General features: G+C 39.4%; 1 protein-coding gene and 1 long non-coding RNA gene across 5 annotated transcripts in view; one reads left to right on the forward strand and one right to left on the reverse strand.

The window, feature by feature from the left end:
• The window catches only part of SPOCK3 (SPARC (osteonectin), cwcv and kazal like domains proteoglycan 3), a 524,762-nt gene that overhangs the window by 403,554 nt on the left and 95,218 nt on the right, over nt 1–25,990 (reverse strand). The window lies entirely within an intron of this gene.
• LOC143792954 (uncharacterized) overlaps nt 8,319–25,990 on the forward strand; it is a 69,456-nt gene continuing 51,784 nt past the window's right edge. Inside the window, exon 1 of one of the 2 annotated variants that reach the window (XR_013220008.1) lies at nt 8,319–8,388. This is a non-coding gene — a long non-coding RNA (uncharacterized LOC143792954). The remainder of the gene's footprint in view (nt 8,389–25,990) is intronic. The other variant, XR_013220007.1, reaches the window with a different exon arrangement.

Below are 25,990 nucleotides of genomic sequence, written 5' to 3' on the forward strand. Positions count from 1 at the left end.
CCGATATTTGCTGTATCGGAATTCCGATACCGAGATCCGATACTTTTGTGGTATCGGTATCGAAACAACATTAATGTAAAAATGTGTAAAAGAGAGAATTAAAATAAAAAATATTGCTATACTCACCTCTCCGACGCAGCCTGCACCTTACCGAGGGAAGCGGCAGCGTTCTTTGTTTAAAATTCGCGCTTTTCTTTCCTTACGTGAAGTCCCGGCTTTGTGATTGGTTGCGTCGCAGTCACATGGGCGACGCAACCAATCACAGCAAGCCGTGACGTAATTTCAGGTCCTTAAGGATTTTAAAATTACGTCCCGGCTTTGTGATTGGTTGCATCGCAGTCACATGGGCGACGCAACCAATCACAAGCCGTGACGTCACGGGAGGCTGGACACGCGCGCATTTTAAAATGCGCGCTTGTCCAACCTCCCGTGACGTCCCGGCTTGTGATTGGTTGCGTCGCGATCAACCAATCACAAGCCGGGAGGCTGGACACGCGCGCATTTTAAAATGCGAGCTTGTCCAACCTCCCGTGACGTCCCGGCTTGTGATTGGTTGCGTCGCGATCAACCAATCACAAGCCGGGAGGCTGGACACGCGCGCATTTTAAAATGCGCGCTTGTCCAACCTCCCGTGACGTCCCGGCTTGTGATTGGTTGCTTCGCGATCAACCAATCACAAGCCGGGAGGCTGGACACGCGCCGATACTTTCCGATACCGATACTTTCAAGTATCGGACGGTATCGCTCAACACTAATGATGAACTATTTTTAGGATAGGTCTTCAATTTTTGATCAGTGAGGGTCCAGAACTCTGTACCCACAATTATTAGTCATTAGCTCAGCAGCTGGACATAAACAGTGTACAGAGTGAAATAACAGCTCTGTACATTCTTTGGTAGAGATGAGTGGATGTATCCCTTGGATAATCAAGTTTAACCCATTCACGACCTTGGGTTTTTGCATTTTTCGTTTTTTGGTCTCCTTTTTCCCAGAGCCATAACTTTTTTATTTTTTTGGTAATATAACCAAACACGTATAGGTACTTTTTTATCTAAGTGGTGAAAAAAAAATCCAAAGTTCATTAAAAAAAAATAAACATGACACCATTTTCCAAGATCCATAGCTTCTCCATTTTTCGGGATCTGGGGCTGGGTGAGGGTTTATTTTTTGCTTGCAGAGCTGATGTTTTATTGATACCATTTCGGTGTAGATGCAATATGTTGATAGCCTGTTATTGCATTTTATTGCAATGGGGCGGCGAGCCAAAAAAACATAACTCTAGCATTTTTAATTTTTTTTCTCTCTATGCCTTTTACCAATCAGATTAATTCTTTTTAGATTTTCATAGATCTGGCATATCTGAAAGCAGCAATACCAAATATGTATTTTTTTATTATTGTTTTATTTTGAATGGGGTAAAAAGGAAGAGATTTGAAGTTTATTTTTTTATATTTCTAAAGACCTTTTTTTTCTACTTTTCACTTGCTTCAATTGTCTCTATAGGAGACTTGAAGCTGCGATACTCAGATCACCTTTAACTGCACATAGCTTGAGCCCTGCTATGTGTAGCAGAATTGATCATTTGTTATGAGCGTCAGCCACAGAGCGGCAATCATAGCAGTTCAGCAATAACAAGCACATTGATCTCCTGCATACCCTGCATTGTTATGCCCACCCATCGGCACCCCACAATCATGTGAAAGGGGGCCGATGAGCAGGATTAGTGACGTACTTCTGGTGCGGCGATTAACAGTGACATTTAACATGTTAACAGCCATAGGTAGATCACGATTCCACCCGTGGCAGTTAGGGGCACATATCAGCTGATAAAATCAACTATCATGTGCTGGAAAACATGTAGGCTCAGCACCAGAGCCAGCATATAAATGTCATATATTGTGAAGGGGGTTAAGTCAAGCCAGTTTAATAGTTTTCTGAAATTCTCGGTTTCATGAAACTTTGGTACCATTTGAAGTGATCGTCCCCATTTCCGACACTGCAGAAGCATCTTTGAGCGAACTAATGTCTTCTTCTGAGGCAATGCAGGCTTCCGTATAATGCTCTGCATTTATGACATCCAGTGGATTACCTTTCTTTGCAAAGTGGTGGTCAATACCAGGGCATTCACAGATCAGTTTGTACAGCAGAGGGTGTTTTCATCCCCAGATTCACTGGATAAGTCTCTGTCTTTTGTAGTGTGCACGCTCTTATGGTCAGTGGGGCCCTCTCTCTTGCTTCTTTCCATCACATCTATGATGTGGACAATTACAAGCTTTCCACTATTGAGATTTCCATGAATTTATTCTCAAGCCAGTAAATCTGAATTACAAAAGATCTGCTGATCTCTACTATTTAGTGAAGAAAAGCAGCTCACTTCCTATGCAACTGAACAGAAGAACAGAAGAAGTAGTTCCCTGACTTGATCAAACAGCAGCTTCCTATTTAAATAAAGTTGATCAACTACCTAGGGCTTTCTTAATTTCCCTGCCCCCTGTCCACTGGCCACCTGGCCATGGTAATGTTTCTACTTGCATTGGCTGAAAACTTTTTATCTCATACTCTACCTATTATAATGAATCCTACAGAATGAACCATACTGAAGGAACCTTTGAGAAGCAATTCTAAAAAAATGAACCATTCAGAAGACATGGTAAATTTAACAGGAACCAGTCAGGTTCAATAACACTATTAACCTGCAGACACAGGATAAATCTGCAGGTTAATAGCACTATGGGGGAGTCAGGTGGCTGTATTGAAAGCGGTAGCTGTAAGACGCCCTGACAGTTGTTTCTGCATTAATTCATTACATGGCTACCAGTCATTGATGAGGTGTGCTTAAAGCCACTGCTCTGAGTGGTGCAAACAGTGACTGTAATTGCTCTTCGTATGTCCTCAGTACTTGAAAGCCAACAGCTCCTGGGAGATATAAAGTTAATTTTCTCCTTTGTAATGCATTTTCGGTGCTGCGGCCTGGCACCTTCATAATGCTATTAACCTGCAGATTAACCCTATATCCAACATGGCAGGATACCTCTCAAGGAAAAGAAGATCTTTGGGGCTATTAAAATAAAAAAGTAATTACCTGCAGACATAGTGGTAATCTACAGATAAATATGGGAGATGAGCATTACTTATATTAACCTTTCTGCTCATCTCACTACCACCTTTCCAGTTCATGTCACATTTTCATACTAGCTCCATGAGCGCTGAAATCCCGGACATCTTCATGGTTGGTTGGGACTTCCAGCTTTGAGGAGTCCTGAGATGGTTCTGTGCATGTCATGACACACATCGATGGGATTGGAGATAAATGTCCAATTGTTGGGGATCCAAATGGTAGAATCCCCAGCGATCCTGAATACAGCCTCAAATGAATACAGTAGTGGTTTATCATGCACATGATCATGCACTATGGATAGGGCATAACTTTTAAACTTGCAGATAACCCATTAATCTTATTACTCAACCAGCTATGAACAGCGAAAGAGAAACCTTCAAAAACCAATTTGTAAAAATGATTAATAGCCCAAAATATCAGCCTATAAGTAATAAGTAAGTAAAAATGCCACTTATGGTGTCTTTATGAAAAGAACTCATGCATGGAGCCTCCATGCATAAAGGAAAAGTCTCTATTCATAATGATATATCATTTCTCAATAAACATTAATCTGCAGAACCATGAAAAACACACAGTGAAAAAGGGAAGATTCAGCTTGTTGCTCTCTTGCTGGTTATTTACTGTCTTTCAAAATGATGCATTGAAAACCTGGCAAGCTCAGGTCGCCAAGGTCAATGTGTTTCCTTTAAAACTGAACGCTCAGGGGCTCATAAATGATATAATGGAAAGAATGATAATAACATGGGTCTAAAATAATAAGGTGAACTATGACTTTCTCATATAAGTAATAACAGCTGGAAGATACTTTGAGAAGCAGCAGCATTTTTTTATAACATTGCCTTATGTGGGCAATAAATTCTTCTTTCCTTCTTTAATAAACAGAAAATACATTTAAATGTATCACAAGGGTTTCAATCTGTGAAATGTCACCATATGGGATTTTGTTGCACAGATAGTAGAACACTAAGGTACATTGTTTACAGAAGTGGGGGTCCAACATTAACTTTAATACAATGCAATCATCATGTAAACTGCATATCACCATAATATTTCTATATTTATTGACTAATCAGAAGAAAGGTACTGTGAATAAGGATGATAATAAATCTGCCAATAGAAATAAGGAAAGACTACTGAAGAGGCATTTAAACCATCTAACATGCTGACGAGAACAACTGTCCTTCTCGATATGTAAGAGAATTTGCTCATGTCAAGGGATTGCCTTTGCTTGTTGTTTGTTAATATTTGATTTTATTTTAAGTGGTGTCAGGGGGCATTGTGCCAGCTATGGCTTGCCTTCAAGTCATAGCTCTTGCGATAATAATTAGAACACTAAATCTCATATAATAGCTATTCATTTCATGTTGTGCTGTTGCACTGTTATAATGATATTTTTAATAAATTGCATTTTAATCTAAGCGTGCGCCCACGACATGCCATGTATTTATTTCCAGTTCTGAAATATCCAGAACAAAAGTCTTCTATCAATTCTCTTTAGTTTTAAAATAAAATAAAAAGTTGTGTGAAAACAATATCATATCTGAAAGAGAGAGGACTACAACTAAATGTATACGTGTACCTGCTGCATCAACTCTACAGTGGTCACGACAATGAGGGCCAAATGACCTATCCTTCCAGGCTGCTCTCAGACCTTATTTAAATCCATTATCTTCTTCTACTTGAAAAACATTGAACGATTTTCATTGGTGTGCCAAAAAAATGCCAAAGATTCTCCTACCATTTCAATGGTGAAAGTGGACAGCACACCAATTGCTCACAGATGGAATCTAGGTTCCATTTCTGATTTTTGTCAAACAGCAATAGACTTATATGCGTGACGTCAATCAGTGACCAAAGGTCTACAAGATAACTCAGACATGTTAACGTTGCAATGGCCTAAAATCATGGATAAAACACAAAATTGATAGTATTTAAAAAAATATATACTAGAAAAACTAAAATAAAATAATGATATTACACAACTATACTATTTAATACTATTACTACACAAGAAAACTGGTGATATTGCTACCAACCTCTACAATATATTAGTATTTTGGATGCAAATACTATGATTACTAAAAGTACAAAACATTGGTTTAAGGGTTTAATTTGACTCTCAAACCCCCATAAATCAGCTGAGATAGTATTACAGACCACAAGCCTAGATTACCAAAACTAGAAAAAAATAAAGCATGGTACTACATTATAGTTGCTACAGTATTGAGTATTAGGGGTCATTGCTGTAATTGAATTCCACTCTGTACCATGATTATACTCTCCTATGTTTCAATGTTTAATTTTTAGGAGTCCAGTGAATGTAGAAAAGGGTCTACCATTGTGTCTTGTTAAGGGGTTGACAAATTTTGAGTTTCACCATTGGAGATTTACCTAACTGCCACAGTAAGCCGGTCTCCCATGCAGTCACATTATCATGCCCCTGATGTTTAGCACCTGTTGGTGTGATGTCCTGAACACTAAATGCATGGCAATCCAACCCTTGCAAAGTACATAACATCACAACTCACATACTTTAAGAATACTCCCCTGTTCGATTCTCTGTCTCTGGACAGATTTTGTTTCTCATGCTGGGCAGCAGATTGTGCAATGCCTATGGAGAAGCATAAAGTGTCTCCCTGGCATATCTATGTTGTGTAGGAAGATAATGAATAATTACAAAACTACCCTGCCATTTATGAGTGGCATGGGACAGCTTTAAAAAGAGGTAATGTGTGCGAGATAGAAAATGAATCATGTGAACTGTAGATTTTACATAATTTTTAGCAGTGTCTGCTCAGTGTGTCAGCTGTAATCAACAGATTTCCAACATCTTTTTTGTATGCAAGAAATTTTGTTAAAGGCAGTTTGTCAACACCAAATTTCATTTTAATGGTCTATACAGTGTTGTAGGGATCTTAACTCCTATAACAACCATACTAGCACTGTTTCTGTTACTGGTACAGTGCCTGAAAAAATAACTTTTAAATTGTATGCAAATGAGGAGGCTTTGGTGCATCCTTAGCATGGGCAAGAGTTTGATGCATCGATATGCATCCACATTAACATATTGGGGCCCTTACCCCACTTTTGATTGATAGCGATAGTTCTGAGAGCGAGCACTATCTGAGTGCTGCTTGCATGTGAGTAGGTGCATGCAATCAGTGACTGGGCACATTCTCCTCCCATCTCCTTTCTTCTAATGCCACTAACTGCACTTACGTGTGTATTAGAGTAGCGAATTGGCTAAGGTCCCTACAACACAGAGTAAAACATGTAAAATGCATTTGGTGGTGACTGACGCCTTTTAAGCATTTGTATCTAATTGACATACAAATTTAACATCAAATGGAGGGTATACAAGGGGCATCCAAGTGCTGTCTGATATTTTTCACGGGCTCCTAAATTTGGTCTGCAAAAATGCACTGACAACTGAACAGGACCCATAGACTATAGTAAGTATTAGTATCTATAGAAACCATAAATAGAACTTGTATATGAAAAACAAACATCTAAAGAGGTCCTAAAAATTATAAAAGCATCTAAATGCTGTTAAATGTTAACACTAAAATTGACTTGTGGTGCTGACTTTCCAGTTAAATGTTGTAACTTATTTTCTCAAACCTGCAATGTAGCAAGGATGAAAGATGGGGCGAATCAATACCGAAATCTGCAGGAAACCAAATGTAAGGCCGGTTTCACATTAGGGTTTTGAGGATTTGCGGAGGGCTGCGGACTTCCTCCATGAAGCCCCACCCTCGGCCGCTAGCTCCACCTACTTCTGCATGTGGCCTGCGTAACTATTAGGTATGCAGGTTGTGCGGCTGTATGTGGATGCTTCCGCATGCGTCGTTTTGACGATGCAGCGACCAGCGTAGGATGCAGCTGGTAGCAATTTCTTTTTTTCTCCGCATGGTCAAAACGACGCATGCAGAAGCATCCGCATACAGCCGCACGACCTGCGTACCTAATGTTAAAGATAGGTATGCAGGTCGCATGCAGGTCGCATGCAGTAGTAGGCGGAGCTAGCAGCTGAGGTGCGGCCGAGGGCGGGGCTTCATGGAGGATGTCCGCAGCCCTCCGCAGCTCCTCAAAACGCTAGCGTGAAACTAGCCTAACTAAGAAAGGATTTGATATGAAGGCTCACCACATTCATGGTCCATATAGTGTTTCTTGGCTTAGTGTATAGGGGTGCCAATACTCCTGCAGACAATCCACTTCACAAAGAAAGAGAAAAAGAGCAGCATATCCAAGGAATAAAATAACCCTTACTCATAGTTTGACTATGACTAAGGCCTTTTTTGTTACTCCAAAACGTTAATCTTTCTTGGCTATTGTGTGAACCTTTTCCATTCTGTAGTTTTTTTATCTATTTTTGTTATACAAAAAAGGATATTTCATTATTTCATTAATTTTATGCAACACAGAAAGATTTGAAACTAAACATGCTGTGGATTAAACTGAGTTTATTGAAGAATTAAAAAACCATGAGACAGATACCTCTTCAGGAAATGATCCTGTTGTGAAGCGATTTGGAAGAGTCTTTTTCATTTGATTATACAATGCTTAGTTTAAGAAAGTACAGTATCCCTTTAAGATGAACTCTCTTTTTTCCACCAGGAATTTTTGACGATCTCTTAAAAAAAAAAAAAAAAAAAGCTAAAAAAAACTCATATGCTCAGCAAAGTGGATTTCCCATAGGAATAAATTGGAAGAGTTTTCCAAGAGTTTCTGAGTTTTTTTAGGAGGAGGTTGGTGAGGTTCCTCTTCAAAAACGTCTAAAAAAAAACTCAGTGTGAACATCACCCAATAGATTATATTTCAAATTTTGAGTCTCTTGCTTACATTACTTTGATTTTCAATTATTTTTAGGACAAAGCTAAAAAAAGTCACGTTAACTAGTTTTGTACATCTGTGCAAAATATACAAAAAATGTCTGTCAATTCCAAGTGAAAATAAAAATATAATTATTGTTACTATTATAATTAATATTGTAATTAGTATGACCTTTTCTTTAACAGGGCAAATCATTAATTACATGTAGAATAAAGCAACAAATTGCATATAACATCTGAAGAAAGGACAGAAAGTGGACTTTATGTAAATTAGTTTAAAATAACTGCCCACTATGACAGGTACTTTATGACATCAGGACTAATGCCTGTAATTTATCTGTCAGAACAGTGTAAGTGAATAGAAGGAGCCAGCACAGTTTTGTTCCCGATTCACTAATGTTTGTCCTTCTCCTGCAGTCAATTCTGAAGCCAAGACCTGTAAGTGAAAGCAAAAGCTGTGGAAGGTTTTTTTTTTCTTCTCTAGATTGGTGTTTTATGTAGAGAAATAAAGGTACTAAGTCCTAAAATTAACATTTAAAACTTGCTTAAACAGTAATTGTTGTTTAAATTTTTATTTCATAAATCAACTGTACAAGTGAAAATAAGAAACTCTGTAATATACAGTTGAAAACAGAAGTTTACATACACTATATAAAAATACACATATGCATATCTGATATGAGATCAAAATAAACCTTTCCCATTTAGGTCAATTAGGATTACCATAACTATTAATATTTGCCAAATGCCGGAATAATGAGAGAGAGAGTGTGTTTTAAGGCATTTTTATTATTTACTGCAAAGTCAAAAGTTTGCATACACTAAGATTACTATGCCTTTAAACAATTCTGGACTGCCCATATGATGATGTCATGCGTTTGGAAGCTTCTTTTTTGGCAACATTTGCATCTGAGTTAATTAGAGACACACCTATGGATGTATTTTAATGCACACCTGAAACACACTGCTTCCTTGTGTAGCATCATGGGAAAGTCTAAAAACATCAGCCAAGATAGAAGGAAGAGAATTGGGTGAATTTTCAAGATACCTGAAGGTGCCTGGTTCATCTGTACAAACAATTATATGCAAGTACAAACAAGATGGGAATATCCAGCCATCATACCACTCAGGAAGGAGATGGGTTCTGTGTCCCAGAGATGAACAATCTTTGGTCTGACATGTGCATATCAACCCAAGGACAAAAGCAAAAGACCTTGTGAAGATGATGGCAGAAGCTGGTAAGATTGTGTCAATATCCAGAATGAAACGAGTACTGTATCAACAAGGGTTGAAAGGCCTCTCTGCCAGGAAGAAGCTACTACTCCAAAAGAAACATAAAAAAGCCAGATTAATTTTTGCAAATGCATACAGGAACAAAGACCTTAATTTTTGGAGACATATCCTGTGGTCTGATTAAAATAAATTTAACTTTTTGGGCATAATGACCTTCTTTACGTTTGGAGGAAAAAGGGAGAAGCTTGGAAGCCTTAAAACACCATCCCAACTGTGAAAAGGTGTCAACCACTGAGCACTCTCAAATCAAAATATGTTTCTATCCACTGGCTAACACAGTACAAAGCCATACAGTACAGACCCAAAGTTTGGACACATCTTCTCATTTAAAGATTTTTCTGTATTTTCATGACTATGAAAATTTGTAGATTCACACTGAAGGCATCAAAACTATGAATTAACACATGTGGAATTATCATGTGTTTATTTATCATTATCTTGTGTTTATTTATCATTATCTTTCATGTACCTCAGAATCGAGAATTTTTGATAATGACTGATACATTTTGGCAGAGAAAGAAGCAGATTTCTCTGATAAGATATATTACAAAGTTGCTTATTTTCATGTGTACTAATGATGTATGAAGAAAATATTAAAATGACAGTTACTGCTTCAATATTTAAAATATATTTATATTTCTAAACTGAAAATAGCAGAAAACAGAACTCCTTTAAGTTCTTCCAAATAGATGGAGGCATACAATATTTAATATGCTTTGTTATATCCTGCCAAAACACAATGGGCCGGACTCATGAAGATGTTACACCGCTTGGAAGTTGCACAACATTTTTTGAGACATCTGATTTCCAAACCAGTCCCGCCCAGCTTTGCATACGGATGGGGCATGGGCAGGATGTTTATTTTGCAGTGTAAATTTTGCCAGTAATGTACTACAGTCCCTGTATGGAGTACATTTCTGGCACGAAAACATATGCCAGTTAAGACATGCACCAAATTAATTAAGTGGCATGTCCCCTTATTGAATTAGGAGTATCATACTCCAGTGAGCTCTTAATTACAACAGACGCCAATCTCAATAAATCGGCCCTATATTATAAGCATTAACAGGGCCAAATCATCATTGAGAATTATTTTTGAGCACTAATACAACTATAGACTCTGTGATAACAGACTGAACCTGTTGACAGACAAGTGGAAGATCCGTATTTGTATTATTGTATTATCTTACACTGCAGCTTTAAACAATGATTAATCTATGTTTGTTTTGTGGGAAACCAGAAATCAATGCATGTTTTAAAGACAGGAAAACAGAACAATATTAATAATATATAGAGCTTCTTATCCATATCGATCCTAAATGGGACAAAGATCATCAGGCCCACACACTGACATTTTGTCTGTGATAAAAGGGTGCATAGTTGAGCTGTGCAAATTCAAAGTGAAAAGGTCACATCAATTCATGATTATTAGATTATGTACTGGGATGTCTAAAGACTAATCTTTCCTAACTGATGACTGTGCTTTAAAAATACAAATAGGTCACCAATATAAAACAACCTGCTAATTAAAGCAAAGAAAAACAACCGTTATACAACCTGGACCAAAATTAATGACACATAGATTTCAGCTCTCATCAATACCCAAGAGAATCACTTATAACTAGGCAAGAAAGTCATGTACAGTAGATGCTGTTCATGCTGAACTGTACAAAGCCTTGTTAGAAAGACAAAAATAAAAATATTAAAACAGCATATCAACTTGCTGTAAAATTCACAAATTTGCAGGAAATAATTAATGGAATGTTCAGTTCACACATCTGTAAATGGTTTTTGTTCTCAGTGGAATAATAATAATAATAATAATAATTTTTATTTATATAGCGCCAACATATTCCACAGTGCTTTACAACTTATAGAGGGGACTTGTACAGACAATAGACATTACAGCATAACAGAAATCACAGTTCAAAATAGATACCAGGAGGAATGAGGGCCCTGCTCGCAAGCTTACAAACTATGAGGAAAAGGGGAGACACGAGAGGTGGATGGTAACAATTGCTTTAATTATTTGGACCAGCCATAGTGTAAGGCTCGGGTGTTCACGTAAAGCTGCATGAACCAGTTAACAGCCTAAGTATGTAGCAGTACAGACACAGAGTGCTATCAACTGCATAAAGTGTATGAGAACACGATGCAAGGAACCCGATTATGTGTTTCGTTTTTTTTTTTTTCTATTTTTAATAGGCCACACAGGGATGGTTAGGTTAATGCGTTGAGGCGGTAGGCCAGTCTGAACAAATGCATTTTTAGGGCACGCTTAAAACTGTGGGGATTGAGGATTAATCGTATTAACCTAGGTAGTGCATTCCAAAGAATCGGCGCAGCACGTGTAAAGTCTTGGAGACGGGAGTGGGAGGTTCTGATTATTGAGGATGCTAACCTGAGGTCATTAGCGGAGCGGAGGGCACGGGTAGGGTGGTAGACTGAGACCAGAGAGGAGATGTAGGGTGGTGCTGAGCCATGGAGTGCTTTGTGGATGAGGGTAGTAGTTTTGTACTGGATTCTGGAGTGGATGGGTAGCCAGTGTAATGACTGGCGCAAGGTAGAGGCATCGGTGTAACAGTTGGTGAGGAATATGATCCTGGCAGCAGCATTCAGGACAGATTGGAGCGGGGAGAGTTTGGTAAGAGGGAGGCCAATTAGTAGAGAGTTACAATAGTCCAGACGGGAATGAATCATGACTTGTATAAAGATTGTGGTTTGTAACAAATTCCAACAAATTCTGATTCATCCAATTGACTTCTAATAATCTCCTTCAGTTTTCTGTAGAGGTTAAGGTGTGAACACTATGATATATTTTCCATGAAAACAACCCAACACTGATGTCATAGATAATAACACTGAAAGCATTGTTAACCCCTTCATGACCTTGGGATTTTCTGTTTTTCCGCGTTCGTTTTTTGCTCTCCTTCTTCCCAGAGCAGTAACTTTTTAACTTTTCCGTCAATATGGCCATATGAGGGCTTATTTTTTGTGGGACGAGTTGTACCTTTGAACGACATCATTGGTTTTAGCATGTCGTGTACTAGAAAACGGGAAAAAAATTCCAAGTGCGGTGAAATTGCAAGAAAAGTGCAATCCCACACTTGTTTTTTGATTGGCTTTTTTACTAGGTTCACTAAATGCTAAAACTGACCTGTCATTATGATTCTCCAGGTCATTACGACTTCATAGACACCTAACATGACTAGGTTATTTTTTAGCTAAGTGGTGAAAAAAAATTCCAAACTTTGCTAAAAAAAAAAAAAATTGTGACATTTTCCGATACCTGTAGCGTCTCCAGTTTTCATGATCTGGGGTCGGGTGAGGGCTCACTTTTTGCTTGCTGAGCTGGTATTTTTAATGATAGCATTTTGGTGCAAATACGTTCTTTTGCCCGTTATTGCATTTCAATGCAATGTCGCGGCGACCAAAAAAAAGGAATTCTGATGTTTCTAATTTTTTTCTCGCTACGCCGTATAGCGATCAGGTAAATACTTTTTTTATTGATAGATCGGGCGATTCTGAACGCGGCGATACCAAATATGTGTAGGTTTGATTTTTTTTTAATTGATTTATTTTGAATGGGTGAAAGGGGGGTGATTTAAACTTTTATATTTTTTTAATTTTTTTCACATTTTTTTTTACTTTTTTTTACTTTTGCCACGCTTCAATAGCCTCCATAGGAGGCTAGAAGCTGGCACAACACGATCGGCTCTGCTACATAGCAGCGATCATCAGATCGCTGCTATGCAGCAGAAATGCAGGTGTGCTGTGAGCGCCGACCACAGGGTGGCGCTCACAGCAGGCCGGCATCAGTAACCATAGAAGTCTCAAGGACCTCTATGGCTACAATGCAGAAGCATCGCTGACCCCCGATCATGTGAGGGCCGCCCGGCCGGAAGCGCCGGTTAAATGCCGCTGTCAGCGTTTGACAGCGGCATTTAACTAGTTAATAGCGGCGGGTGAATCGCTATTTCACCCGCCGCTATTGCGGGCACAAGTCAGCTGTTTAAAACAGCTGACATGTCCCGGCTTTGATGCGGGCTCACCGCCGGAGCCCTGCATCAAAGCGCGGTATCTGACCTCAGACGTACTATCCCGTCCGAGTTCAGAAAGAGGTTAATAACAACCCTTAGCATTCTGTGAATAACATACGGTTTTATCAGCAAATGGACCCCTAAGGCCCCGATTCATCAAAGCAATGTCACCAGAATCATTGCATAAATAACTATGAAAAACAGTTGTGCAAAAATGTTGTTTTTAACGAGTTTTCCCCACTTCTGCCAAAATGGACAGAGCTGGGGCAGGACAGGTGTGTGGCATTGTTGTGACACCACAGCTCATCTAATTCATGAAACTAGAAATCTCCAGTTCCTGACTGGAGTAAGATTTGTGGTGAGGCATACAGAGGTTCATGTAACTGCTCTGAAGCTCCTGATTTCATCCTGCCCCCTCATCAAAACCAGGCTGAAGTTAACCTGTATTCATGAATTTGGGTTTGAATGTTTTCAGTAAAGATTACTTAATTGTCAGTAAGGTTACCTGAAGCAAAAAGAAAACCAAAGTTAACCTATTGTAACATCACCTCTGGCATACTGGGCATGGCAAGAGTCTGTTGTATTGGCATTTCTAGAACGAAGAAGCAGAAACATTCAGCCAAGACCTGCTTTCCTTCCAGAATAGGTCAACATACTTTACTTTTAGTGATTGGGACCTCAGCACCCAGACCCCCATTATAAAAACTTCTCATGTCTATATGATAAGTCAAAATGTTCCTGAAAATGTAGTTGCAGTTTAACAAAGTGTTAGGTAATAATTTAGACAGTACATGGAAAACTGTTGTCTTTATTATACATATGGCATTATCTGTGCTGTTATATAGCTTTTGTGATGGGTTGCAGTCCAGAGATTAAGGGGAATCTGTCAGCAGGATCAACCATCCCAAGCCTACTATATGGGCATGTAGGTCATAGGAAGCTGAATAAAATAACATATTTGCTGCAGCTCTCATAGCTCTGCTGTACTGCAGCACTGTCTGCCTGCCAGAAGGAGACTGAAGCTGAGAAGAACTTGTAGATGTGTCTGATATAATAAAAAACAGCTCTCCAGTGAGACCAGAAGAGCAGATTATCAGTCCTTGCAAACTGGTAACTCCTCCTTCCATGTAAAATAATCTCTGGAGGCAGATTCTCATGCAGAAATATGTCCGGTCCATAGATCTTAACAGCTCATTTACATATAAGAACAAGTTGGATTTCTCTGGAATAAGACATCAGATTGCAGATATCAAAGTATTATTTTATAAATTTTTCTATGGCCTGCATGCCCATAAAGACCACAAAGGAGGGTTGATCATACTGACTGGTTCCCTTTAAGGGAACCTAGCCTGGCATGGGGGTACTGTTGTGAATTCCGCTCTTGGGCTCCCTCCGGTGGTTGTAAGTAGCACTTTTGTGAATTCTGCTCTTGGGCTCCCTCCTGTGGTTTTGAGTGGTATAGCTGCTTCTTGGATTTAGTATCACCAGCTGCTTCCACTGATCTTCTTTCTGCTCGGCTATTTTGATCTGGCTTTATCCCTCAATCAATGCCAGTTGCCAATTGTTCTTGCCTGGAGGCACGGCTCTTGGATTTCCCTGACACTCTGACCCGTTCAGCAAAGTTAAGTCCTTGCTTGTCCTTTTGCAGTCCACTTGTTGTGGACTTATTGTTCAGCACATTTATGTTTTGTTCATTTGTCCAGCTTATCAGTATGTACAGTGCCTACAAGTAGTATTCAACCCCCTGCAGATTTCGCAGGTTTAATAAGATGCAAATAAGTTAGAGCCTTCAAACTTCAAACAAGAGCAGGATTTATTAACAGATGCATAAATCTTACAAACCAAAAAGTTTTGTTGCTCAGTTAAATTTTTATAAATTTTAAACATAAAAGTGTGGGTCAATTATTATTCAACCCCTAGGTTTAATATTTTGTGGAATAACCTTTGTTTGCAATTACAGCTAATAATCGTCTTTTATAAGACCTGATCAGGCCGGCACAGGTCTCTGGAGTTATCTTGGCCCACTCCTCCATGCAGATCTTCTCCAAGTTATCTAGGTTCTTTGGGTGTCTCATGTGGACTTTAATCTTGAGCTCCTTCCACAAGTTTTCAATTGGGTTAAGGTCAGGAGACTGACTAGGCCACTGCAACACCTTGATTTTTTGCCTCTTGAACCAGGCCTTGGTTTTCTTGGTTGTGTGCTTTGGGTCGTTGTCTTGTTGGAAGATGAAATGATGACCCATCTTAAGATCCTTGATGGAGGAGCGGAGGTTCTTGGCCAAAATCTCCAGGTAGGCCGTGCTATCCATCTTCCCATGGATGCGGACCAGATGGCAAGGCCCCTTGGCTGAGAAACAGCCTCACAGCATGATGCTGCCACCACCATGCTTGACTGTAGGGATGGTATTCTTGGGGTCGTATGCAGTGCCATCCAGTCTCCAAACGTCACGTGTGTGGTTGGCACCAAAGATCTCGATCTTGGTCTCATCAGACCAGAGAACCTTGAACCAGTCAGTCTCAGAGTCCTCCAAGTGATCATGAGCAAACTGTAGACGAGCCTTGACATGACGCTTTGAAAGTAAAGGTACCTTACGGGCTCATCTGGGACGGAGACCATTGCGGTGGAGTACGTTACTTATGGTATTGACTGAAACCAATGTCCCCACTGCCATGAGATCTTCCCGGAGCTCCTTCCTTGTTGTCCTTGGGTTAGCCTTGACTCTTCGGACAAGCCTGGCCTTGGCACGGGAGGAAACTTTCAAAGGCTGTCCAGGCCGTGGAAGGCTAACAGTAGTTCCATAAGCCTTCCACTTCCGGATGATGCTCCCAACAGTGGAGACAGGTAGGCCCAACTCCTTGGAAAGGGTTTTGTACCCCTTGCCAGCCTTGTGACCCTCCACGATCTTGTCTCTGATGGCCTTGGAATGCTCCTTTGTATTTCCCATGTTGACCATGTTTGAGTGCTGTTCACAAGTTTGGGGAGGGTCTTAAATAGTCAGAAAAGGCTGGAAAAAGAGATAATTAATCCAAACATGTGAAGCTCATTGTTCTTTGTGCCTGAACTACTTCTTAATACTTTAGGGGAACCAAACAGAATAATGGTGGGTTGAGGGGTTGAATAATAAATGACCCTCTGAAAAGACTTTTCACAATTTAAAAAAAAAAATAAACAAAGAAATAACATTCTTTTTTGCTGCTGTGCATTTCACACTTCCAGGCTGATCTACAGTCCAAATGTCACAATGCCAAGTTAATTCCAAATGTGTAAACCTGCTAAATCTGCAGGGGGTTGAATACTACTTGTAGGCACTGTATCTATTTAGCTAAGCTGGAAGCTCTGGGCTGCAGATTTTGCCCTCCACACCTTTAGTCAGGTGTGGAGATTTTTGCATATCTCTGCAGTGGACTTTTTCTAGTTTTATTACTGACCGCACAGTGTTTCTTTCCTTACTGTCTATCTAGCTAGAATTGGCCTCCTTTGCTAAATCTTGTTTCATACTACGTATGTCATTTCCTTCTCCTCTCACAGCCAATATTTGTGGGGGGCTGTCCTATCCTTTGGGGATTTTCTCTGAGGCAAGATAGCTTTCCTGTTTCTACCTTTAGGGGTAGCTAGTTCTCCGGCTGTGACGAGATGTCCAGGGAGTGACAGGAACATTCCATGGCTACTGCTAGTGTTGTGTTAAGATCAGGGACTGCGGTCTGTATAGTTACCACCTGCCCAGAGCTAGTCGCATGTCGCTCCTAAATTACCAGTCCATAACAGGGTACATCTTTAATGGGAATCTGTCACCTCATTTTGGCCCTATAAACTGTGGCCACCGCCATCAGGGGCTTATCTACAGAATTCTGTAATGCTGTAGATAAGCCCCCGATGTAACCTGAAAGAGGAGAAAAATAAGTTATATTATACTCACCCAGGGGTGGTCCTGGTTTGGTTGGGGTCCGATGGGCATCGCAGGTCCGGGTCCGGTGCCTCCAATCTTCATACGATGTTGTCATCCTTCTTGCTTCTGCTGCGGCTCCTGCGCAAGAGTAATTTTCTGCCCTGTTGAGGGCATCGTAAAGTACTCCAGTGTGCAGGTCCCAGGCCTCTCTGACTTTCCAGGTGCCTGCGCACTGCAGTACTTTTCTCTGCCCTCAACAGGGCAGAGAATTATACCTGCGCAGGAGCCGCGGCAGAAGCAAGGAGGATGACAACATCATATGAAGATTAGAGGTGCCGGACCCGGACCTGGACCTGCGACGCCCATCAGACCCGGACCGCACCGGTCCTCCTCTGGGTGAGTATAATCTAACTTGTTTTTCTTATCTTTCAGGTTATATCGGGGGCTTATCTACAGCATTACAGAATGCTGTAGATAAGCCACTAATGGCGGTTTGGCACTGATGGCGGTTTGGCACTGATAGCGGTTTGATTGACCCCTTGGTAAAGATCATTAAAATCAGAATCAAATAAATATATTTTTACACATCAAGAAATTGAATACTCAGTGAAGCAACGGGAATAAAGGAAGAGAAAAAACTGACTTCTTTTGACCTGGTGAGATGTCTTATTTATAGACTACACTGTGAAGTGTTAAGTGGACATACTGTTTCTTTACTATAAATTTTGCTTAGCAATAACACATCACCATATATCAATAATGACCAACAAATAGAATTCATTGGAAGCATCAAAAAACAAACATATAGGTAAAAATGTATCCATTTTTTAACATGTGACTATGTTGTACGGATAGCCAACAGGTGTCTGACAGGTGGCATCCAACAAGACATGAGGTCATAGATGTTCTGGATAATATGTGTAAAGACAAGATAGGGAGAGACCCATCTGTAGATCATAGAGCTCAAACTTTATTTGTTGAAACCAAAATGCCTACTTTATACCTAATTTAAAATGAAATGTAATTTATAGTGTGAATAAGACCAATATGACCAAAACATAACTGCTTATTTTACAGAGTATTATTTTGTAGAGTGATACATACAGTTGGTGTAGAGATTTGTAGACTACTTACGTCGCTTTCTCTGACCTATTTTTATTTAATCAGGTCAGAGAGACATAGTCTCATATTTGCTGTGTTTGCACACCTTGTACACCATATAGATATTTACAGTTTTATCCTGGGGCAAACTGTAAAATTTAAGAACGTCCTAAAAAAATCAGACTGATTTAGGTTGATATTGATGGCATTCACCACAGTGCATTTCAAAATTTTCCAGCAGAACTGGAACCATGAGTGCCAACAATTTTGCCTTTCCTGCTCAACAATAATGCAATCTTCAACATGTATTTTTCTTTAATATTTTCCCTTTTTCACCCAAACCTCTCAACGATCCTTCATGATTTTAAAGACCATCAATCTCTAAAATTGACAGGTTCCTTAAAAGCATACACACAAAACAATTCATCTAATACTTTGCCTGCAAAGTGCTTGAAAATTGCCTAAATGCTGTTTTAGACACTGTTGCACCAAAAATAACTATACAGCGAAGATGGATTAGTCAAAATTGTCATTTTGACAATAAAATGTAGCTCTTGACTTTCTTTTTTTTGTTAAAAAAAAACAGGAACGAAAATGTAAAAATTACAGGGTTTTTCTAGGTAAATGCCTATAAACAGAAATGTAGTTTCAAAAACTGCTGGCGTGGTTTTTGATGTTCAGCAGTGAAAGGTCTACATATCTTCATTTATGCCAAACCATTAATATTTTAACATATGAAACAGTAAATACAAACATACTCATAACTGCAATGTCAGCATAATAAATAGATAAACTTAAGATGAACAAGCTTGAGAAATAAAAAAAAAAGCTTTCCAAGCTGTTCACTTAAAGTTTTTTTCAGGGACCTTTTATATTAATGACCTATCCGTAAGATAGCTCATTAAAGGGGTGGTCCAAAGTTCAAATTAATTTTCATCCTAAATCCCTATCAATTTAATGCCATAATCCAAACTTTTGGCTAATATGCTTGAATTAAAAGTGTCATATCTTCTCCTAACTACACTATATAACTACTTTTTTTCTCTTACTTTCTTTTTGATGATGCTTCGTTCGATAATCCCAGTGTACCTCTCAGAGGGTTGATACCCCACATCAGCCTGCACTTTATATGAATCAATAGGTGACGGATGAGCAGTTCCCAGCTGGAGCCACTCTTCACGTGACGGAGCTGTGTAATCCTGCTCTTGAGCTGAGCATACTCAGCCGCCGCTGGCACAGGGAACAGCGATCAGTATTGCACCCCTCTGATCGGGTATTGGTGACCTATCCTAAGGCTAGGCTACTAATACAAAACACCTTGAAAGAGAAACTCCAATAATAAAAAATGTCCAATAATTCTATTAAACTGTAGACGTAGGGGTAATCTGGCTAATGGTGATATGAAGGTGCCCATATTTACTGAAACGGCATCAACTAGGAGAAAATTATTTTTTTGTCTAGGGAGCCACCTACTTTCAGTCATAGAGGCACGTTCGGAGCAATTACAGTCACTCTTCACATCAGTGTGAGTGACGGCTGTAATCATGTCCTGGCACTTTGACTGACAGCCATCTTCCCTCTGATGCACTACAGAGCCAGCTATCAAAGTGCTGGGGTGTGCTTATAGCCGCTGCTCACCGTATTGTGAGTGATGACTGTAGCCGCACCACCACTCCTGTATGACTGAAAGCCGGTGGTTCCCAGGAGAAATAAAGTTTATTTTCTTCTGGGTGCCGCTCTTTCAGCACTGCAGACGGGCACCGTCCTAATACTATTAACCTCCAGATGAACACTATATCTACAAGTTTAGAGATTTATTTTTTATCCCGACAGGTTCCCTTAATTTCATTTTAAACAAAAAAAAGTTGAAAAACTACTTCTATGATTTAAATTAAACCAAGGATATAAAAAAAAAAGAACACTAATTCTGATCACAATTCTGTTTCAGGATTCTGCAACTACACTAGTCTCTAAATACTATTACCTCCACACATTGTAAATGCAAGGTCACCAGTTGTGTATTTTTCCACATAGTTTGATATTCATAACATTTTGGGTAATTTATCATTGTGCCACATTATGCTTCAACAATACATCTCTCCAATCGTATGTGACCGGTTCTTGTTGATTTCTTCAGTTTACCGTCAGCACTTACAGTATTTTCTGTTTTGTATTTACAAATTGCTCCTTTTTGTGAATGTCATGGTCTCATTGCCCAGCGCTATAGAATAAGAGTTCATGCACCTATCTATATTACACCTCTGCTTTGTCTTACATAGACATGAAGAGGTTTTCCAGTCGTATTCTATATAAATGCAACTGAATAAAAGAGAAACGTTACATTGGACGCTGGATGTACAGGTCTTCCATAGAAGAATTGCTTTTGGAGAACATCTCTATAGCTTTTTCTTTGTGGGAATTATGCAGAATTTCGCAAAAAATCAATTGAAATAAAGAGAAAATCCAGTCAACACTCGAGAGATCTTGATGTGCACATATCTTGGGGATGGTGTTTAAACAATGCAATAAAATGCAATGAAAGGCGATCGCAACATTGTATCGACCCCAAAATGATAGCAGTAAAAATATCAGCTCAAGGCACAAAAAAAAGGTATCACACAGCATTATATACCGAAAAATCTAAATTTTACAGGATTCGGAAAATGGCAACAAAAAGCAAAATTTATTTTCGTTCATACTAACAATTTTTTTTTTACTGATTAAATAAAAAATAAACTATACATGTCTGGTATCTGCATACTCGTACTAACCTGGAGACTCATAAAGGCAGGTCAGTTTTGCCATATAGTGAATATGGTAAATAAAAACTTTAGTGAAAATTGAATTTTGTTGCAATTTCAATGCGTTTGGAATTTTATTCTCGTTTTCCAGTACGCCACTGGTAGAATGAATGGCGTCATTCAAAAATACAACTCGTCCCACAAAGAACAAGAACTTGAAAAAATAAAAAAGTTATGAATCTTGAAAGAAGGGTAAGAGAAAACAAATATGAAAAATGGCCATGGTGTGAAGGGGTTAATAAAATCACTGTTTCCTCTGCTGCAGGTCTACCAGTTCTCTTTATGACCCCACCCCCACCACTGCTTGGCAGCTTTCTGCTCATGTCCAGTGTATACAGAAAGCTGCCAATCGGTGGTGGGGGCGGGGTTATACAGAGATCATAACTATTGAGGACTACCTGACAGCAGGTTTACTAGTTCTCTAGTGATAATCTCCTGCTGATAAAAGTTGTGTTTATCAAAACTACAGCAAGCAGCCCAGTAAGTGACATCCCTGGAATCAGGGTCCTAGTCTCTACATTATGCTGCTCTCAGATTAGAGGGCAAAAATCTAGTGACAGATTCCCTTTAATATTTCAGATTGTATATCATTTTGATATCAATTTGCTTTGCTGTATTGAGTAGATGAATAAATAAACTGAATTATATGAATCTTTGAATTTATAGTAAATGACAAAAATAATTTTACTTAATAATACGGATTCTGTCACTCTTGGGATGTGGTGTTCAAGACTGATGGATGATATTAACAGATATAGACCTGCAATACAAATGAAGATCACACAAAACAAAGCTCATTGTTTAATATTCTCAATTCAGACCCATGGGCTTCAATGTTTGTAACCGATGGATCTAAAAAGCTTTAAAAAATGTTAAACGTTGTATGCAATTGTCATCTCTCCGTGGTTTCCAATTTTAGAACAGGTGATTCAGCCACAAATGGGATATATTGGGTTTGCATATATCGTAAAGTTACGGTGCTGGTAAGAGTCCATTACTTAGACAAATTCTGTATTTATGTTTAGTTTAACTTTCCTTAATTTTTTTTTTTTTAATTGTTTATTTTCAAATTTTCAAAATACAAAAACAGGACACAGAATACATGGAACATGAGTCAAAGCAGGAACAATTTTAAAATAGATGCATGTAGAAATAATCTAGGAATGTCCTGCCTCTGATTCTTGCACCGGAAGCGTCCAAAAATTCTGCGTAAGCAGTCAAAAAACTCTAGTAAAGGCTGGTAGATTACAAATATCAGTCCATGCATCCCAAGTAGGACCAATAGGTCAAAAAATAAAACAACATCTAGAACAATAAAATAAAACAATAAACAAAAATGGGTGTACCAGGGGTGGGGTGGGGAGCAGTGAGAAAACTCTATAAATTCTAGAGATGAAAACAAAATGAGCAGGTGAAGTAACAAAAGACCTACAATATATGCATTAAGTAGTCAGGGCCCTTATAGAGAGAAGGGTAAGAAATAGTCGAAAGGACAGCTAAAATTAGTTGAACCCGGGTCCATCACAGTGCAGTGGAGTGAAAGTTACAAAATTGCGTTCGACTAGCAAAGATAGCTGATAGAAAGCTATGGTGGCTGGAGAGGCAAGTTGCCATGGAAGCCAGGTGCGAAAAAATTTGTCGTGCGTCCCAGCTGGACAGCTCTTCCATCCTATAGATGTCCTGCACCTTCTTAACCCATTTGCTTATGTGAGGGGGAGACGTTTGCCGCCAATGTAAGGAAATCAAATGTTTAGCTGCAGCTATCAGAAGGGGAAGCAAGTCATGTTTCTTAGGGTTAAATTACCCTGTGGGGAGTGACAGCAGGACTTCTTGGGGAGTTAGGTTCTGTTTTATTAATCCTATCTGGCAAAGGTAGTCAAAGATATCTTCCCAGAATTTAAAAATAATTGGGCAAGACCAAAAAATATGTGCCAAAGAACCTTTGGCCATCTTACATCTCCAACATAGAGATGAGTCCGAGAGGCCTAAGTGATGGAGGAATTCCGGGGTTTTATACCATCTGGAGAGGATTTTGAAGGCATTTTCTTGTAACAGAACACATCTTGAGAAGCCGTGTGAGTGTCCCAAAATCTGCTCCGTCTCCCTAACTGAAAGGGAAATGTTTAGTTCAGCTTCCCATGAGGATATGTACAAGGGTTTAAACTGAGTTTTGGGGGAAATTAGGTTAGAGTATAATTTAGATACTAATTTAGGAGGTATGGGTTTGAGTCTAAAGAGAAGTTCCAACCATAACCAGTCTGTGCTATGTTGGATATCCGACTTAAGCTTAGAGATAATATGTTGTACATGATGTGTTTGTATGAAGTCTCTGGGGGTTTTTTTTGCATCGTGAGGCCATTTGTCTACGCATTTGATCTGGTTGGCAAGTAACTGTGAAATTGTGAGGACCGGCAAACAGTTCCATAAGTCAAACACATCTATGTATTTTGGTTCCAAGAGCCAGGGTATAATCCTTAAAGGGATATTATCCAGGAAAAAACATTGTGGCCATTTATTTGGGATAAGCGCTCTTCTAATAGCCAAGGTGTTGTTGGTCATTATCTCCAATGTGCCCTGCGGGGGGCAGCAGAGGTCCAGAGGTATATCTCCGCTTCTCTCCCCATTAACATAAGTTCTAGGTTAGTAGTTTTTTGGTCAGTTGCAAACTTAGTCAGATTTATCCATCGAGCTAAGTGTATTGCCTGATAGTAGGTCTGGAGACTAGGAAGACCTAGGCCGCCCTTCTTTTTTGGAAGGGAGCGGATTTTTAAGGGGAGTCTGGCCTTCTGCCCCTCCACACAAAACCATTGGCTATTCTATTAGCTGATACGAAGAAGGATTTGGGGAGAGGTATGGGTATCATGTTCATATGGTAGAAATTTTTTGGTAGTATATAGGATTTAATTATGTTAATCCTACCAATCCACGAAAATCGTATGATTTGAGAAGATTTTTTATATTGTCTAGGAGAGGCTCAAAATTATGTTTAAAAAGGGCAGAGGGGTCTGCAGTAAGGAAGACGCCTAGATATTTCAGTTTTTCAGTAAGCCATTTACAGGGGGTAAGCTTTTTAAGTTCTGAGACTACACTACCTGATAATGAAATGTTTAGAACTTCTGATTTGTGCATATTGACTTTAACGTTAGAGATGACTCCAAACTCGTCGAGTAGTTTCAGTAGAATAGGGAAGGCTATCTTTGGGTTTGAGATAAGAATCAGGAGGTCATCCGCAAAAGCAGCCGTCTTGAATTCTGTATGATCTACTATTGTCCCCTGATCGACTCCTCCTGCCTTATTCTCTGAACTAGAGTCTCCATGACCAACACAAAAAGGGTGGGGGAGAGAGGGTAGCCCTGCCTAGTTCTATTTCCAATCTCAAAGGAGTCCGAAAGCAATCCGTTGACTCTAACTCTAGCAGTTGGAAGTAAATACAGCATTAAATGGCATCAATAAGAGGTTGGGGGAAGTCAAACTTCTGTAAAGTGCATACCATGTAATGCCAGCTGACTCTGTCGAACGCCTTCTCGGCATCAGTAACTTTCCTTCATTTTTAACATGGATTCACCCATATACAGCAGGTGAAATAAGTATTGGACATAACTTAATTTATGGACAGCTATCATTTGATTTCTTTGCCTGTGTGGATTGGATGGGTTGTTACCGACATCTGGTGAGAATTTCATGATAATAGCACCTTTAGAAATGTATTTACTTAGAAAAATGGGTGACTGTTAAATGTAAAATAGTTTTCAATTTTAAATCATAGTGCGCAGATGATAGAAGCATCCAACATGCCTGTGTGGGTTAAGATTTATGAGGAAAACCATGTTAATAATTAACCCCTTCACGTCGCAGCCCATTTTCATTTGTGTTTCTATTTTTTGCTCCTCTGCTTCCCAGAGCCATAACTATTTTATTTTTTCATCAATATGGCCATGTGAAGGCTTGTTTTTTTGAGGGAGGAGTTGTACTTTTGAACGACACTATTGGTACTTGAAAAAAGGAAAAAAAGTCCGATTTCAAGTGCAGTGAAATTGCAAAAAAAATATATACATACATTTTTTTATTTTACCATATTCACCAAATGCTAAAGCTGACATACTATTAAGATTCTAAGGGTCATTACGAGTTTGTAGATACTAAACATGTCTAGGTTTCTTTTTATTTAAGTCGTGAAATAAAATCCAAAGTTTGTATTAAAAAATGCATAATTTTACAAGAACCACAGTGTCTCCATTTTTCGTGATCTGACTCTGGATGAGGGCTTATTTTTTGCACGCCAAGCTGACGTTTTTATTGTTCCTGTTTTGGTGTAGATAAGATCTTTTGATCGCCCTTTATTACATTAGAAGCTGCAATCATTTGATCGCTTGTGCTACACAGAGCAGGGCTGCAGAAATGCTCACTTGCTATGAGTGCCGACTGCTGGGTGGCACTCACAGCAATCCGGCAATGACAACTATAGGGGTCTGTTGCAGACCCTGTGCTGTCATGCCAACCCATCGGCAACCCGCAGTCATGTGACACAGGTGCCGATGGGCAGAATTAGTGACAAGCTTCTGGCACAATCACATTAAATGGCGCTGTCAGAGATTGACAATGGCATTTAAAAGGGTAACAGCTGCGGATAGATTGCCATTTCACCCGTAGCTATTAGTGGCACATGTCAGCAGCTCTATTCAGCTGACATGGGCTGGAAAAGATGTGGGCTCAGCACCGGAGGATTGACACGACATGCACCGTACATGTATGGTACATGTCGTGAAGGGGTTAAGTTAAGGTTATCTAAACCTAAAAACACAATTTGTCAAAAAAATGTATCCTTACCAATGCCGCACCATTTTGACAAGTATAAACACAGAGGAGAGAGTCTCAACACAATGGGAGAAATGTAGGTGTTGTTTCCAGAATGCAGTGG

Source organism: Ranitomeya variabilis, chromosome 1 (assembly GCF_051348905.1).
Source record: "Ranitomeya variabilis isolate aRanVar5 chromosome 1, aRanVar5.hap1, whole genome shotgun sequence".
Taxonomy (NCBI): Eukaryota; Metazoa; Chordata; class Amphibia; order Anura; family Dendrobatidae; genus Ranitomeya; species Ranitomeya variabilis.